A 17,033-nucleotide genomic window follows, 5' to 3' on the forward strand; every position below is an offset into this window, starting at 1 on the left:
AAGATGGAAGGTTCATTAATAATCTGGACTACAGTATAGGGATAAAGGAAAATAGACTAATTTACACACTATGGACATGACAGGCTTCTCCTTAGCTTGCACAGATATTTAAATGCCACAGTTATTAATATTAAAGTGTCAACTTTAATTTAAAAAATGAAATGAAAAGCAAAAAACCCTCCATCCATGTTACATGTAATGTATTCCCAGTAGGTGTGTGGGGGGGGGATTGATTCTTAGATTCTCTCTTGAAAGATTATGCCTTGATGCAGAAAGTCAATAACCGGAAATTTAAAACCCAATAGGATGGGGAAACATAACAGACGTAAGCATGTGCATCATGTTTACGAGCTGAGCTAGGCTACTTCTTGAGTTTTAGTGAGGGTGGCTGAGCGTTAGTAAAGATAATGGAGGTTATGGAGGTTCATTTGTTTTTAATCAAATTATGGATCATTACAAATATGCTATGTTTTAAAAGTAGCAAGTATTCACACACGAGAAATAATTAATCATGTATAGAAATCAAAGGTTTTGATGCATCAAAATGTATCAAAATGCATTGTTAATCGCTTTATAAATGAAATGATTGTTGAGTTGATGATGAGTTTCCCAGTCCAACATCTCAGTAACACTGCTGGATGAAGTGTATTTGTAGTTCTAAACCTGTGTTTGGTAAATATTTGTTAAGGTCCATCTATTATATATTTGGGCATGTATGACTTTCTGAAATGGACAGTTTAAACAGTGGTATATTTGACATGGTTTACACATTGTTGTGCTTTACAGTCCTGTTGTGTCTTATGTTTTTTTACACAATATGCTGTATTGTCTGTCAAGTCTGACCGACACTCAACTTTTGGGGCCAGTGCTGATACCCATAATAATAGGGGGTAAAAATAAGGAGAAAAATTACGATATCGGTTTATCGGCCGATACTGACACATTTTTTGCACTTACCCTTGAAATGGGGTTATTAAACACTTTTGACAAAGATCTGTAATGGAGCCAGGTTATTTTAAAGTTTAACAATCAACTTCATTGTCGAAAATGTTTCAGTGCACTGACACAGTGAACTTCAGTAGGAATTTAATAATGGTAAATCACCCCAAGCATCTTTTTCTACATTATAATGTCTAAAAAAAGTTTTCATATCAGCGAATATTGGACATCATATGTGCTGATACCGATATATCTTTGATTGGCCAATACCAGCCAACGATATCTGCCAACAGATATATTGGTCTGGCTTTACTTTTAAGTAATGCTCAATGAAAAATACATATTTGAAGCCAGTTTGCAGTGATAACTGTAGTTATTAGAAGGTAAAATGAAAGATTACAGGAGAGATGGTATCTTATTTTGAGAAATATGTTGATGTTAAAAAATGCCTGCGACAATAATTTTAGAGAATCAAATCACTTACTGCACATGCACAAGGAAAAATAACTTTCTGACAGTTTTACTTGACTTTGAGATTAGTGCTTGTGTAGGGTTGTGTAATACAATGTAATATAAAGTAATCCAATCCAATGAGACTTTCTGTGTCAGACAGGCCTTAATTAGTGATTTTGTGGCCATAATTTGTTGTGTTATTGCTAGTTGTATGTGCTGGAATGAAGCCCATATTCCCAGCCCACCACATGCTGTTCCTCCCCATCATATCATCACAAGACAGTCAATAAATGCTGACAGAATTACAGAAATTAGCCCTTCATGGCACAAGTGTATGCAGTGTGTGTTGAGACTTAGTACAGAGAAATACAGCAGAGCATCCACTGTGAGAAGTTTTCACTCAGAAAATTGAGCAGGAAGAATGTGTTTCATTGATGAAAAGGGTTTGTTGGATTTGTGCTGAATATATTGAGGCTTATTGGACCAGCAGTTGCCCACCAAATCCTACACTGTGAGAACCCGAGAACCATGTGACAATGGCCATGCTAAACCCAATGCAAAAGAATCCCGGCTTTATGGTTATCATGGCACATTGGCCGCAAAAAGGAAAGTTTCATGGTTGTGTGTGTGTGCTTGTGTGTGTGTGTGTCTTTTATGTGGGTCACCCCACCATGTCTAATGGCCCCTTGCTGTGTGCAGCGTCCTGCGCTGAGCTGCTCCCTGCTGTCACACTCACACACACACAAACAAACGCATACACGCAGCGGGGGAGATTTTGGGGTGTCCCTCACCCTAATACCCTCCACAATACACCACCACTGCATCTGTTGCTCCTGTTCTCAAAGTTGAAAGTTGATCAGTGAAGTGCTAGCATGCCTCCGCTCTCTCTCTCTTTTTACATTTTTTTTCCTCTTTCCTCAACACCTCTTTTCTCTCTACTCTACTCTTATCACTTTTTGATTTCACACCACACCAAAGATAGGAGACCATTTTTTACTATTTTACTTTGTAGTAAGGTTTCTTTTCTTTCTTTCTTTTTTAACCCTTAGTTGATGGGATTTTAAGGGTTAGCTGATGGCCCATTCTATGTCTATTGTCTGGCTTGGCCCTCTGCAGGCCTCCATCACACAGGTGAGCATCTGCACCACACACTATGACTTGTCTTATGCATACGCCGCTTCAGATTCAGGTTTTATAATGGTGGATAATACTAACGTCATTTGGTATATGTGTATAGCTGTGTCAATACACGGCTGCTGGACAGAAAATGACTTAGTATCAGTATTTTCTCATGAAATAGCTAGCTAACATGATCATTAAGAAGCTAACACTAAGCTAACCAATCAAATCATCTTAACACTATGTCTCATAGAAACAGCCGAATCCGTTCAGCTTGTATTGTAATGGTATAGTTTTATTAGTAGTATCATTAATGATAGTATGGTGGAGATAGATTCTGAATATGTTCTGCATGAATGTGTGTTGTTATCCTCAGAAAACGCCTCTGTGTGTCTGTCTAGGCAGAAACCAGACAATAGGGAAGAAGAGACCGTCATTAAAATTCTAGCTCTGCAATTTTATTTACAACCGGCACTGTGGAATAGTCTGAGGATAGGATGGGAGAGGAGAGGAGAAGAGAGGAGAGGAGAGGTATCGAGTGAGAAAAGGGGAAGGAAAGAAGAGCGAACACTGAGATGCTGGGAATTCAGATTGCTACAGCTACAACATGCCCATCCCCACTGTGCTCCTGAAACACACATGAACACACAAGAGCATATCAACAAAACACATGAAGAAGACATACATGCATATACAATCAGAACAGTGAACATTCATGCATACACATATACATAAACTCGCTGCATATTCAAAAGTAAAGTCACATGAACCTCCTGCACATGTGCACCCACTCCAAAACATAGCATGCATATTTGCTTCAATCCTAAAAGCATGGACACACACTCCCGCTCACACACACACACACACACAGACACACACACACACACACACACACACACACACACACACACACAGACCGATCTCAGCCACAGAGAAGCCAGCTACGTCAGTATATTTTCACACTGCGGTAGTGTCTCTTTGTCTGCCTGTCGGCCAGCCAGCTGTAAGATGGAGGGCGAGAAATATGCTTTTAGCGGACGGCTTCGTAAGACAGAAGACACAGCTTTGTCATTTTTGTTTCTAAAAGCCATTGTTGTAATATTGATTTTTGTCACGCGATTCTTTTATTTTGGCATTTGGAGTTGTTTTGTGTTTTTCCGTCAACGCGTGTATGTCCGATTATTTGTTCACAAGTTAGGAGGGTGTACGGGTGTGCGTGTTTGTGTGCATGTCGAACAATGCATTAATTGGAGTTACCAGCTCTGCACTCTGCACAGTTATATATGCTTAGTATGGGAGATTTGTGTCGACGCAAACATGCTAACACATACCTGGTGTGTGTCAAATGCTCGTGTGCACATTAGTGGGGAAGGGCGACCTTCTGTCCACCTGTCCACAGCATCAGCTGTTGTTTGTGTTGCCACACACACACACCTATACACACACACACACAGAGCAGGGGTAATTTGTTCCAAATCTGTCCCTGTCGAAAAGGAGAACTGCAAGCAGCCTAGCGGTTGTTATGTAGGAAGCATGTACAGATATATTGTGTGTTGACAAAACACAAGGATATGATTTAAGTCCTGCTGCAATCCATGCAGGACTATGCAATATGTAAAGCATATGATATAGACTTATAATATTTGTTTCTTTTTGCTATTTTTTGACAACTTATAGTTGTCTGTGCCATCGCTTGCTGTCCTTCTATTTTAATTTTAAAGCTAGCCTCAACTACTTGACCCCCCCTCAACAAACATACAGCAATGTCACAGCACTGTTAAATGCAAATACAATATATACTTTCCCCCTTACCCTACTCTTAAACCAGCATGCCATTGTAAGAGGTTAAACATGCCTTTTTACCCTGCACGAGCCCTACAGTCATTTTTTGTGCAGTTGACAGTGATGCACAGCTTAAAAAGAAAGCCATTTCAAGGGGAACGCACCGATATGTAACACACAACACACAAAATAAAATCCTGGAAATGCATGGCGAGGCAGAGAAAGACACAGAGCCGTAGAGAACGATTCAGATGTATAGAGGGCCTCAGTGAGAGAAGGTTTGCCATTGTGTGATAAACATAAACACAGATGCATTTAGGCTTTGATTTCAGGTTGCTTTTCACTGCTCGCAGTGGGAGCTGTCCTAAAGAAGCAAACCTCACACACACATACACACACACACACACACACACACACACACACACCATGGACCGGACTGATAGGATTAGAGACTGGTGCTATAGTCGCTCTCTCTTTCTCTTCCTCTCTCACCCCCTCTCTCTCGAGTCTGCCAAGCCTTGATTATTCACAAGGTTAGTTTCTGATTGCCTATAGCAGTAGCAGACACAGGTTCATTATCTCTCCACCTCTCTGCCTCTCTCCTCTCGCTCTATCTCTGTCCTTCTTGCAGTATGTTTATGCATGATGGTTGAGAGAGAGGGGCTTGACTTGTGCAAAACAACAAAAATCTACAGGCTCACAAAAGACCCACCAAAACACAGTGTGGCTAAAATGTCATGTGTCTAATTATCTTTTATTATTATTATTATTATCATCTTTCATTTTTAACAATGCAAAATTAAGCTTCCATGTCTATTACTGTATTATATTGATGTTATTTCATAATTGGGGAATGGATTGAGGATGATTAGAATGATTTTATTGTTAAAAAAAATCTAACATTTATTATAACATTATTCACCCTACTTTAGAAACATATCTATCTATCTATCTATCTATCTATCTATCTATCTATCTATCTATCTATCTGTCTATCTATCTATCTATCTATCTCAATTTTTTTACTTTATATTTTCAATGGTCTGGGTTGACTCCAGATATACAGTATCAACAGAATATTATTTTTGTATTTGATGATACTGTCAGCTGTCAATTATATTAATAAAATACAGCAGAAGTGGAGACAAGCAGGATTTGTAGACTACTGATGACACTGTATGTGTACGTGTGGTGGTGGATATCAGTGTTGCTGCAGCAGGCTTCAAAAGGTAGCTGTCGGCCAGCCCTCCGCTGTCACGGAGGAGCCGTCGTTATAAAACCTCCTCCAGTTGCTTCGATTTAATACAGCATACGAGAAACGGTTTTAAAAATACATCAACTAAAATTAAATAAATTGGTGCTTTTCCCTCAAACATTTTCTTGTGAGAATAATTATCTTGATATTTTCGCTGCAGATATCCTGACAATGACTGAAGCTTTATTTATCTGCTCCACATTTGTTGTCAGGATATCGAAGGAGTGTTAGTTTTTCCTTCTGTCTGTTGGACAATGTCCCCTTTCTGAGGAGAGTGTGAGTGTAGTGTTGACACATGTTAGTGCTGGCTGATTAGTCGACACATAAAGGAACATGCAGCTCCTCCATCACCATTCAGCCATTTTGTCTCCCTGTCTGTCACACTGGTGGAGTGGATGTATGTGTGTGTGTGAGTCTTTTGTTAAGGTAATGCAGAGGAGAGAGGAAAGAGCGAGGGAGAAGACACCGTGAAAAATTACACAGACCACAGCCAGGTCCCGATGACCCAGGGATGCTGTTTTCCTTTAGTGTCTGGACTTCAAAATCATGCGATTTCAGTCATTTTTACCCCAAAAGTCATGATTTTATAACAGCAGGGGAACACCTGAAATGAAACGTTTTTAATGATAAGTTGTTGGGAAGATGTAGCATGGGTCTGTTGTGTATTGTGTCTTAAGTGGATTAACAGAGCGGTCAGTGAGACAGAGAGCCAAAGTGGCAACCATGGCTGTTGTTTACAAGCTTGTGTCGCCTCTGTCGCTTCAGATTTTCATCCGATACTGATTTGTTTTCTTCGACTTTCCTCACAATAGCAGGGTGGAGTTTGTGCAAAATCGTTGTGTAATCTTTTTGATAAAAGCATGAAAGTTGGCACAGTCACATCTCCACATGTTTACATTTATACATTTAAAACTTCCTCAATATTGCTGCATGTGGTCAGGAGGGATTCAGTAGATTTTATTATAATCTAATTTTAATTTAAGATTTTATAAAAAATACAAATTCATATTACAAAATTCTGGATATCTGATTATGGGCAAAATAAAATACCATGAAGCCTGTTGAATAAAAACTACTGTAAGCTACATTTCCTTTCTACAGAACACTGCATATATTTTAAGATACAATTATTATTGTCAAATTATGTTAAGTGTCACAATGTAATCTCACTTTGCAGTAGTTGTTTTGTTATATTTTGAATATCCGCATACCATTAAACTGAAGCTTCACAACCTCTATTAAATAAGCACATTTCCAGTAATGTACAGTATTCCTGTCATTTTATTATATTATCTATTATATGATAATGAGGTATGTGAAAACATGTAGATATTAGTCATCTTATATAACATTCAAGGTTATCCAGCACAGAAACAAGTTGTATCTTTGAAATGAACTCGGTGAGAACAACAGTTGATTCATATCAACGTAGTTTAATACCAAGTTAAGTCAAATTAAATGTTATGGAATAACTAATTTCTGTTAAAATAAATAAATAATTTACTTTTTCAAATATAATAATAATGTTTTATTTAAATTTGGTTTAACACTGAAATATGTTATATATTGTAAATACTTCCTTAGACGTATTTAGTCAATACACCAAAATACTCTAAATAATTGATGATCAACATTAATATATTGTTTTAAGCTCAAAATGTAAACAATGGATTTTAGGATCTCAATGTGTCAAAGCATGAATAAAATCTCCAACAAATGTACGAACCATGTTACAGTAATAAACAACTATTTTAGTTTCAACCAAATAAATCTTTAGAATGGGTTGATTTATTATTATTATTATTATTGTTGTTGTTATTATTATTATCGTTATTATTATTATTATTATTATTATTATTATTGTATTTGTATATTGTATATTATTGTTGTTGTTGTTGTTATTACTACCACTACTATAATTATTATTATATTTGCAAAGATATGTTAGGAAGATTAGTGAAGTTAATTAGGACACTGATTGTTTTTACAATTCTTGCAGAAAATACAAACTAATAGATTATATCTTATAAACAGACTTTACGTGTTTGAACAGCATAGCTCCCCCTCTGGCTTTCAGGTGGTTTGACATCTTAACACACCTTATTTAATGGATCAAGTTTGTCTGCAAAGCCAAAAAGTATTGTGACAGTAAAGTGTGAGGTTTGCACTTTTTTTTTTCAATTTGGGCTCCACTCTGAGATGATTCATTCAAAAGTTATCATCCAAAAAAGTGCATTGCATATAATCAGTTCAAGTAAAACATGCAATAGTGTTGATCTCTTGCTCTGTCCTGAAGTCGATTGTGTTCTTCACACATCATTTCCTAGAAAATCAACCACTGAGCAGTCACCTGAAACAAACAGCTCATAATTAAATAGCTCGTGTTGTGATGTGACTCCATGTTTGTCGATTGTGTGTATGTGTGTGTGTGCTGGATCACATCAGTGTATGGCTGTAGATATACTAATAGCCAGAAAGCCATATGTTGACGAGACTTGTGATTAAATAATACATATATTCTAAGGCTTTTGATCAGACTATTCGAAGAGATGAAAATCATTTTAAGTGAAGCTTCTTTCATATTTATCATCACGCTGCATATTTCTTATCTCTCCAGATAACAAATACTCACATCTTTCAGATTTATTATCATGCTGCGTATTTCTTATCTCACCAGGTAATATATACCTCTATGCCTATACACTTAACCTTGCCTTCAACAGACCAAAATGATAAGATTTCTATAGTTGCTTAAGTACTGTGAATCAGCTGATGCTGTGATTCACCTTCAAGGCCTTGAAATCAATTCAAGACCAAGAGTGTGTTTCATTCTTCTTATTTCTCACAGATTTCTCCTCTTTTTTCTTTTGAAACAGATTTCAATAGACACGAACTGCCCAAGGTTGCGTGTGACTACATATGATCGTGTATTCAATAGTTAGGTGATGTGTGTGTTATGTTGTTCAAGTGCATTTGTGTATTTAGTGTTAGGGAAGATCCTGTATAGTGCATGTTGGAAAAAAATATAGTTGATCTGTTGTGATAATTTACAAAATAATTTAATGTAAGATGACTTTCAGTAGTGATGCACCACAATTAAATTTTGTGTTGAGGCTCAGTAGATTTTAGAATCAATTCAGATGTATGGTGCCAACTTAAACACAGTAAGACAGAACATAAATAACATCCACCTCTCCACTGGTGTCTGGTGGCTGTCTTACTTTCTTTTTTTCAACAGAAATGTAAACACCACCTGCTTTTGTTTGTTTTGGAGTAGCACTGACTACTGAGTTGTAGATCAAGAGCTTAGTGTGAAGGTGTAGAAGTCTATTAAAGCATTATTATTAGCGTGTTAAGCCACATTATCGTTTAACATTTAAAAGGAGCATCTCCTCATCATTGAATGCATCAATTCAGTCCTGTTAGCTCTGATTGTGGCCTGTGCTATGGGCTGCTATTCAAGTCCAACGGTCTATGTAAACAGAGAAGTGCTGTCCTGATGGTGTGTGTGTGTGTGTGCCACAGCCTTTTAATCTGACATTTAACATCCACAATACTCCCTCTCTGTTGTCTATTTTTCTCTCTTTCTTTTTCTGTCTATGTCAAGATTCTCCAAATCATGAACACACACACTGACACACACACACACACACACACACACACACACACACACACACACACACACACACACAGAGCCAGGCAGAGCTACAGAGGATCAGTCATGCTAGAGGTCGTCTATGGGCCAACCTGACATTGTTGTCTATAAGCTGCTTTGGAGCAAGAGGAGAAGTTTAAAGGACAATTCCAAATAATTTGAACAAGAAAAGGATTTCTCACTCCACATATAGCTCGGTGGAGCAGGCTTTGTGCGGGAGGGGGAGGGCGTCGATTTATTCTCGGTTCAGCCTTTTCCACACGTGAATAGAAAGTGCAATTGATTTGCTAATGATAGAGTATTCACTCTTAATAAGATGGATATAACAACCTTGTCCTTCCCAGTATTGGAATGTTTGGAAGAAAATTGGCTTCCTAAATTGATTAAGCTGAAGGTGAAGTGGAGGCAGCCGTGCAGGATGTTGTTTTGTGCTGCGGAAAGATGGTTTCAGATAAATGTGATACAGCTGTTTATGTCGCTGTTATTGCTTGAAATTGTTTGGGCTAACCAAATTATAATTATTGAATGGGTGGAAATGTACGCTCAGTCGTGATTTATTAGATTAATTTGAATGTAATCAATGCTCTCAGGGAGCGCTCTCCCCAGCTCAGGAAGGATGTCAGGCTCAGGCAGCCAATATTAGTGTCATCTTTTCATGTGCAGACTTTAACATGATGTAGTTTTACAATTTAAATCTAAAAGCTTTAGTTATTCCACTAATTTTATTTTAGCATTCATAATTGTTAAATTCCTTTACACTTTTCTTTGTAAAAAAGTGTGTGATTGTGTTTTATGAGGGACTTTTTATTGTCAGTTTATATTCTTATTCTATTAATGAAAAGAAATCCACTTTTTTAAAATGTATTTTGCTTGATTTATCAGATTAAAGTGGTCTGATAATATTAATCAGTAATTGTTTTATTTAACACAATCAACAGTTAATCATTAATGTTTATTTCTCACATTTGATCTTTTATTACCCCCTTTCCATACATCCAACAGTGGCTGTAATATACAGCACTGGCTGGCGTCATTTTAGCTTTGCATGATTTATGTTTTCTAGTACATCTATCCAAAGTAAACTACATCGGCTATATCATGACTGAAAATCAATGTAGAGCTATATTTGAAAGTGCACTTCCCCTGCTATTTCCCATCAAACTCACATTCACACTCTCTTGTGGCTTGTTGAAATTATTTCTGAGTTCATAATTATATGACAATAATAATGACAGTCATTAGGACATGCTGTGTATGTGACACAAATGGCATATAAATCCAGATGTGACTGGCTCTAATGAGCAGCTGTTGACGATAATCCAGCTGATAAATGACTTTTAGAAGCTCTAAACCCCTCGGCTGCAGCATCTCTCCATGTGAAGTTTAATTTGAACATGACATCATGAGATGTAATAAAATATCAGGGAGCAGTGTTAGAGCACCAGCCACATAGTGTCATGTTGATGGAAATCCAGGGTATGGCCTCCCTCTGTCTCTCCCTCCGTCTGTCCTGTTAAATATAACAGAGACATGCCATTTAAATTATCTTAAAAATAAAGTGTTAAGAACAATAAAGCTGCAGATATCTGTGAACACACCCTGTGGCCTTCCCTGACCGTAGGCTTGCTGTGCTAGTCGCCATGTCGTTACTTTGCAGTGAACGTGTGATGGATACATTGCAAGAAATCGCAGCGTGATTTCTCTAGTATATCTCAGTGCTAGTACATCACACAGCTGTATGTGTAACTGTGAATAGCTGTCATCGGGTTTCAGCTGTTTCTGACTCTCAGACCCTCAATTTCCTCCAGCAGAAATCGGTATGAGTGTTGCCTCTCTGTCTGGGCAGGATAGATGCGGGATGGAGGACTTTTTACCATGGCAACCACTAATGCAGTATAGATGCAGGGACTGAGCCTTGGCTACCGCTGTAATAATACAGGATTCATAGAAGGCAGGTGAAATGTCATCCGGGCTGTTGTTTTAAATGAGCAGGGAGTGCTTTTGATGTCTAGTGTGGTCAACACTAAATCCCACTTGGCTCTGCTGTGGAAATGAGGTTTCTCTATTAGTTCAGCACCACAGCATCCTTTCTATTCATTTTCCCTTCAGCAGTTTGGAGATGACAAAGGACTCTTTCTCCTCAACATGGCTTCCCATATTGCATTATAGCGCCACTATATAGCACCACTCTGCCAATATTGTCAAGTGTCTCCTTCACATTGTTTCCTATATCGGCTTATGCTGGCCAATCCTCGTAATCCCACTGTAGCCTGAGTCAAATATCTGGTCCCTGCAGTGTCCTTTCACCTTCTTCTAGGATGTCATTTCTGTATCCTCCTCTTCACACACTGGATTACAACTTTGAAAAGTGACACCTAACAGGTTAGCACTTCGTTTTGATTGAAGTAACGTTGTGGGTAATGATCTTGTCGTGTTTTTGCTGTCAAAAAAAAGAAAGAAGTGGCGGATAAGGTAATGTTTAGATGATGCAATGTTTGCATGTTGTGTGTAAAACAAATTTTCAGTGAACCGAAACACATAGCAAACTATATAAATTAGGCCATTCACGATCTATTTTATATTTTATAAAGAATACACTCTGACTCATTTGTCTCATTTTCCACTTTCAAATTGGTGAAATTTCATATTATATTCATAACAAAAGTGGATTTATTACCTTGAGAAATAAATAGAGGACATGTTTGACATCAGACATCTCCAGCTGTACAATTTCTTTAAAATAATTGATATGTTTGGTTTGTCCTGCTGTGTGAGAGCTATTTTACAAGGAGGCCATAAGTCACAACCCTCTACAGGAGAGTGTCAGTCCAAAACAAACATTCCTTCCATGTTGCCGCTTCCTTGACCTGCGCTACTGTCGCCGCACGCACGTGTGTGTGTGTGTGTCCGTGTGTGTGTGTGGGGGTGTTTGTTTTGTCTGCCCCTATCTATAGCTGTGTCCTGCCCCTTTCTTTCACAGTTAAAGAAAGGAACCACACCCCTCAGGCCCTGGCCCAGTGTATGTGTGTGTGTGGCGCTTCGCTCTCTTAGGATCTTAGGATTCTTACCGCAGTCTCTGTTCCTCAGAAATACACAACATTGAACACATATGCTTATGCATAAAATCAAGAAAGGACATTCTAAGAAAGCTATATGCATCACATAAAGGTACGCAGGCTTACAAATGTATATATATGTGTGTATTTGTATCAAAAATACCCATATTTGGGCACACACACTACTGTATATCCTTTACTGCTCTTTCTACAAACAGCATACACAAATCCATATAGCAAGGGAAAGCGTTCACACTAAGTCGTACACGCATGCATATGTAAACAGCTCGAATGTGACCTGTGCTTCCCTCGTGAATATTAACCCCCAGGGAGACCAAAACCTCCCCGTTTTTTCACGTGTTTGTGTGTTATTTGTGTCATTCCGGGCTCTGTGTTATCATGGGCTCGTCCTCGGTTTACTGAGAGCAGGAGCCACATACACACATATGCAGTTTCGTGCATTAAGCCGGATGAGTGAACAAGTGAGGATAATTATTGGGTCTGCACAGGTGTGTGTGTGTAAAAATGTATGCAATCCCTTATATTGTTTGCATATGTGTGCTGGTCTGTATTATAATTTTTAATCTACTTTTATTTATTCAGTCAATATGTACGTGGGATTATTTTCAATATTTAGACCCTGATAGTATTTGAGTATGGCTGTGTTGTCAGACCAGCTCCATGGAGAAATTATTAAAAATGAAGGTTTCATCTCCACCCACTGAACAGATTTATACTATTAGCTGATTGCTTAAAGTGAATTGACCTCAGCCCAGCAAGGTGTATAACATTGGAGAGCAGCCAAATATTACCAGCAAAGATTCAAAATAATTCAATCTGTACGGAAAATCCATCTAGAAATCCATCTTAACATGTCTTGTTTGCATTTGAGACATTTCTGTCTACTTGTAATAAATATTCACTACTCCATCAATCATGTGCTTTAAATAAAGGCAAGCTTTTTATGTACCACATTTGTTTACGTACACACAAATCTTTCATAACAGTTACATTATGCTGTCTCTAAAATATGCTGTCTTGATGTCCATACCAATCTACATTTATCAATAAATTGCAGGTGTAAATGCTCATCCAGCGAGCGCCTCACGCTGCCACGATGGAAAATGAAACGGCCTCTCCAGCTGGAAGAACAAGTGCTGTGTGGGCTCCCTGAAGTGGTGCAACATTGGGTCATTGGAGAGCCACAGCGTGTTTGGGAACAGAACAGTCTGTGTTATTTCAGCACAGCCTGTTGGATGAAGGGCCATTTCACAGGCATTATGGATTAATCTTTGGCAGGATCTCTCCAGGATCAAACAAAACTGGATGTTTAACCTCATGTGTCCTAGAGCTGAGAGATCTCTTGTGATAAACCCGGATAGAGAGGATTGAATGTGACCCATATTGGGTTAAGCATCACATACGAAATATATTTAAACTGACTCCTGAATAAAAAGATGAAAATATAGTTAGTATACACATCCTTCTACAGGTGAGTGTAATCTAACCTTGAAAAAATAAATAAACTAAACAATCTGCTTTATTATCTTTGTCCTAAATAAAGTAATTTTGAATATACAGTAGTTTTGTACTCGCTTGATGTAAAACTACCCCTCCACAAGCAGAAAAAAAGAAAACGATTTTGAAACTTTTGAGCAAGCCATGCAAACACCTGATTGTGTTCCTGTTGAGGGAAAAAAAGAAAAGAAACATTTTTTGTATTGTATTTATTTCTCCACCTTGCTGTTTTTATTAGCCACACAGATTCTTCCCTCACATATTATAAACTGTTTGTTATATTGGGTTGAGTGTACAAATATCACCAAGTTCAGTTTGACAGGAGCAGTGATTGGCAGGTCTAAATTTAACAGACAGGGTCTATTTTCACATGCAGAAGGAGTTGTTGTATTGGCCTAGAGATGAGGATATAATAGATTTTTATGTAAACAATAAAATGCACACTGTCAACAGAAATACATGCATGTGATCTGTTTTATTGTGTTAACAGACACAAGCATACAAAGTGAAAAACTTTGACAAAGATATGCTGAATGCAGAGGCAGCGTGCTTGATGCAGAGTGAGTTTCATCAGAGATTAGACTTCAGTGGGATTTTCACAGACTGTAAATCAGATTGTTAACCCTGTGTTCTTAATCCAGACCCAGTGGTCACAGGAGGATATATGCTGACAATCTGCTTGTGATTAAAACTTTATTGTAACTAAAGCCTAACTGTCTAACCGCAGTGTTGCACCATCTCTTGAAACACTTTCAATCCTCAACTGTCAAAGTTTAAAGAAGACATTTTATTACTTTACTTATTCATTGGGCTTTTAGAATAAGTACAGGCATTGTGTGACAGAAATAACATACAGTTTTGATTAATAATAAATCTGTCACAGACATTTACATTTTGAAAGGTTTGTAAACAGTGATTTATGATGGGTTAACACAGTATACAATATAAATGCACTGGAGGGGGGAACAGACTGTATGACATTATCTCTTCAGCTCTCATATATACTCTTCTGATTTTTGTGTTGTACTTGTAAATGCAAGGTGGGAAACAATCAACTTGATTTATCTATATTCATTATAATAACCACAAAGATAAACAGCTGCATTTTGAGAATGTTTTTTGGAAGTGAAATACTTTGATTAGTGTTGGCTCTGTTTCACAAATAGAAAGGTGGGTATACCTTGTTATATAAAGAAACTGTACATGCATTTTACAAGAGAGTGCATCTGTGAGCAGGTGAACTGCTTTAAGGCTCACCATCTAACACCAGTGTGATTATGTCAGGATTGACATGTACCTGCCTCTCTGTTCAGAGACACTGTTTTCATTATGATATGTTTTAATGAATTTTATCCTTGATTCTTTTTTTAACATCAGCACCCACACCCACAGTCTGTAGCATGTAATATTAAAAATACATATTGGAGTAGTTGGAGGCTAAGAGCTCTGCTCAAGGACAATAAAGAGGAGTGTACATGTCTTATTCAACTCTCTTCAGCAATATTTGAAATGCAAACCAACAAACCTCACCTCGTAACCGTGAAACTACCTTTGCACTGATATGTGTTTTGGAATATAATCAAAATACCTGCAACCCAGAATGTCGTGTCATCCTGTTGAAATGTTGTCTCAGTCCTTGAAGTCACTGACTGTGCCATGATTTCGTACCTGTTTGCTCATATCAACGTGCTCCTGTGAAATCACGTGACTACATCAACTACGCCATCTGATTTCACAAATCACGGCTCTATATTAAACTGACTGACAGCAGTAATTCTCACTGTGGTTTGAAAGACCGTCAAAATAAAATCAATCATGCTCACTTACAGTAATTTTCCATGTTGCAATCTAATGACGCAGGGTGGACTCATGTGCTCACATATTGTGTATAGAGGCTGTGTTGGTATAATTCCCGTATATCCCATCCAGGGAATGCTGCATTGACTGTTTTGAATTAGAGTTTGGCTTTCGGTAACCTATTCCACCCACATACTGTAAATAACGGCAAATGAAATAGCCTGTAGGCAGATGACAAGAGAGGATTTTACCTTTGTTTGCCTATGACATTGTTGGATGTGAAATGAAGGGACAGTGTGAAGGTGGCACGTTACCTGATCTCCACTTTTTATAACGCGGAGATTAAGGGCCCAAATACCGACTAAAGGACTTGTAATGCATATTTAAATTTCCTACGTGGCCTCTCCACTAACTTACTTTTTATTTAGCCAAATAGAAAGTCATCTGAAAATTAACAGCTAAAACTGTGTGATCTGAGAATAAAGGGGAGATCACACTGTTCACTTGAAGGACCTTGGCTATGCCCACAGATCACTAATCATTTTAATGAATGAATCTGCTTTCTAATGGAGTCAGGAAATATGATTAATCTAATTCTACAATATTTTGAAGAAATAATCCTTTTAGCAATGCATGTATTGTTTGATCAATTAAGTCTATAATACAACTGCCTGACTGAACTCAGATTTTCTCCAACTCAAATTATGAAAACAATAGTAATGAGTCCCTTCATTAAAATGTTATCCTAATATGTGAGATTTGATTGAATTCACAGACCTAGCTTTGTCTATTTTAGTGATCAGCAGCTCTCCAGGGATCCAGGGATGTATCACTTAATTCATTACTTTGAACACAAGCAAGCAAGGTGCTCCAATCTGCTGACTATTGCTCTATTACCTGTCGGCCTAACAACAGTTTTGTTATGCAAGCTCACAGCTCGTGAACTGTTTGCTGAACCTAAATATGCAGGCTACAATAACAGTAAGAATATATCCAATGTCTATTGATTGACTGCCAGTGCAATAATAAAAACATCTATGTTGTTGATGAGTTGTTGTGTGTTGTCTTCATTATTGTGTTAGTTTTCATCACAGTTTGACCTTTGGCATCACCTAGATTTTATGAGAAGCAAACAACTATAGATACATGGAAGCTCATGAAAACCAACTTGTCTCTTGTTAAGGACTTTTCATTACTTTGTTTATAACTGTATTTTGTGGACTACCATAACTTGTGTTGTTTCATCTGTGAGGTTATTTATTTGCTCTTTCATGTTAGGGGACTTCTGGTGTTAGGAATGATGCTGTTGACATTGAAACTCTCACTGCCTCACCATGGACAGGCTAGGTGGGGGGAAATTATCTGTTTTTTCAGTCCAAGAGGTTTTAACTTGGGGAAAGGAATCGGATTTCCCTTTTCTAGTCCGCCGGAACTTCATTCAATTGTGTATTCATACTCA

General features: G+C 37.8%; 1 long non-coding RNA gene across 1 annotated transcript in view; it reads left to right on the forward strand.

Annotated features, from left to right (window-relative positions):
* The window catches only part of LOC311260392, a 38,766-nt gene extending 22,142 nt beyond the window's left edge, over positions 1–16,624 (forward strand). Inside the window, exon 4 of the long non-coding RNA XR_014623008.1 lies at positions 13,338–16,624. This is a non-coding gene — a long non-coding RNA (uncharacterized lncRNA). The remainder of the gene's footprint in view (positions 1–13,337) is intronic.
* Positions 16,625–17,033: the final 409 nt, after the last annotated feature.

The sequence above is a fragment of the Pagrus pagrus genome (genome assembly GCF_965226575.1).
Source record: "Pagrus pagrus genome assembly, chromosome: 7".
Taxonomy (NCBI): domain Eukaryota; kingdom Metazoa; phylum Chordata; class Actinopteri; order Spariformes; family Sparidae; genus Pagrus; species Pagrus pagrus.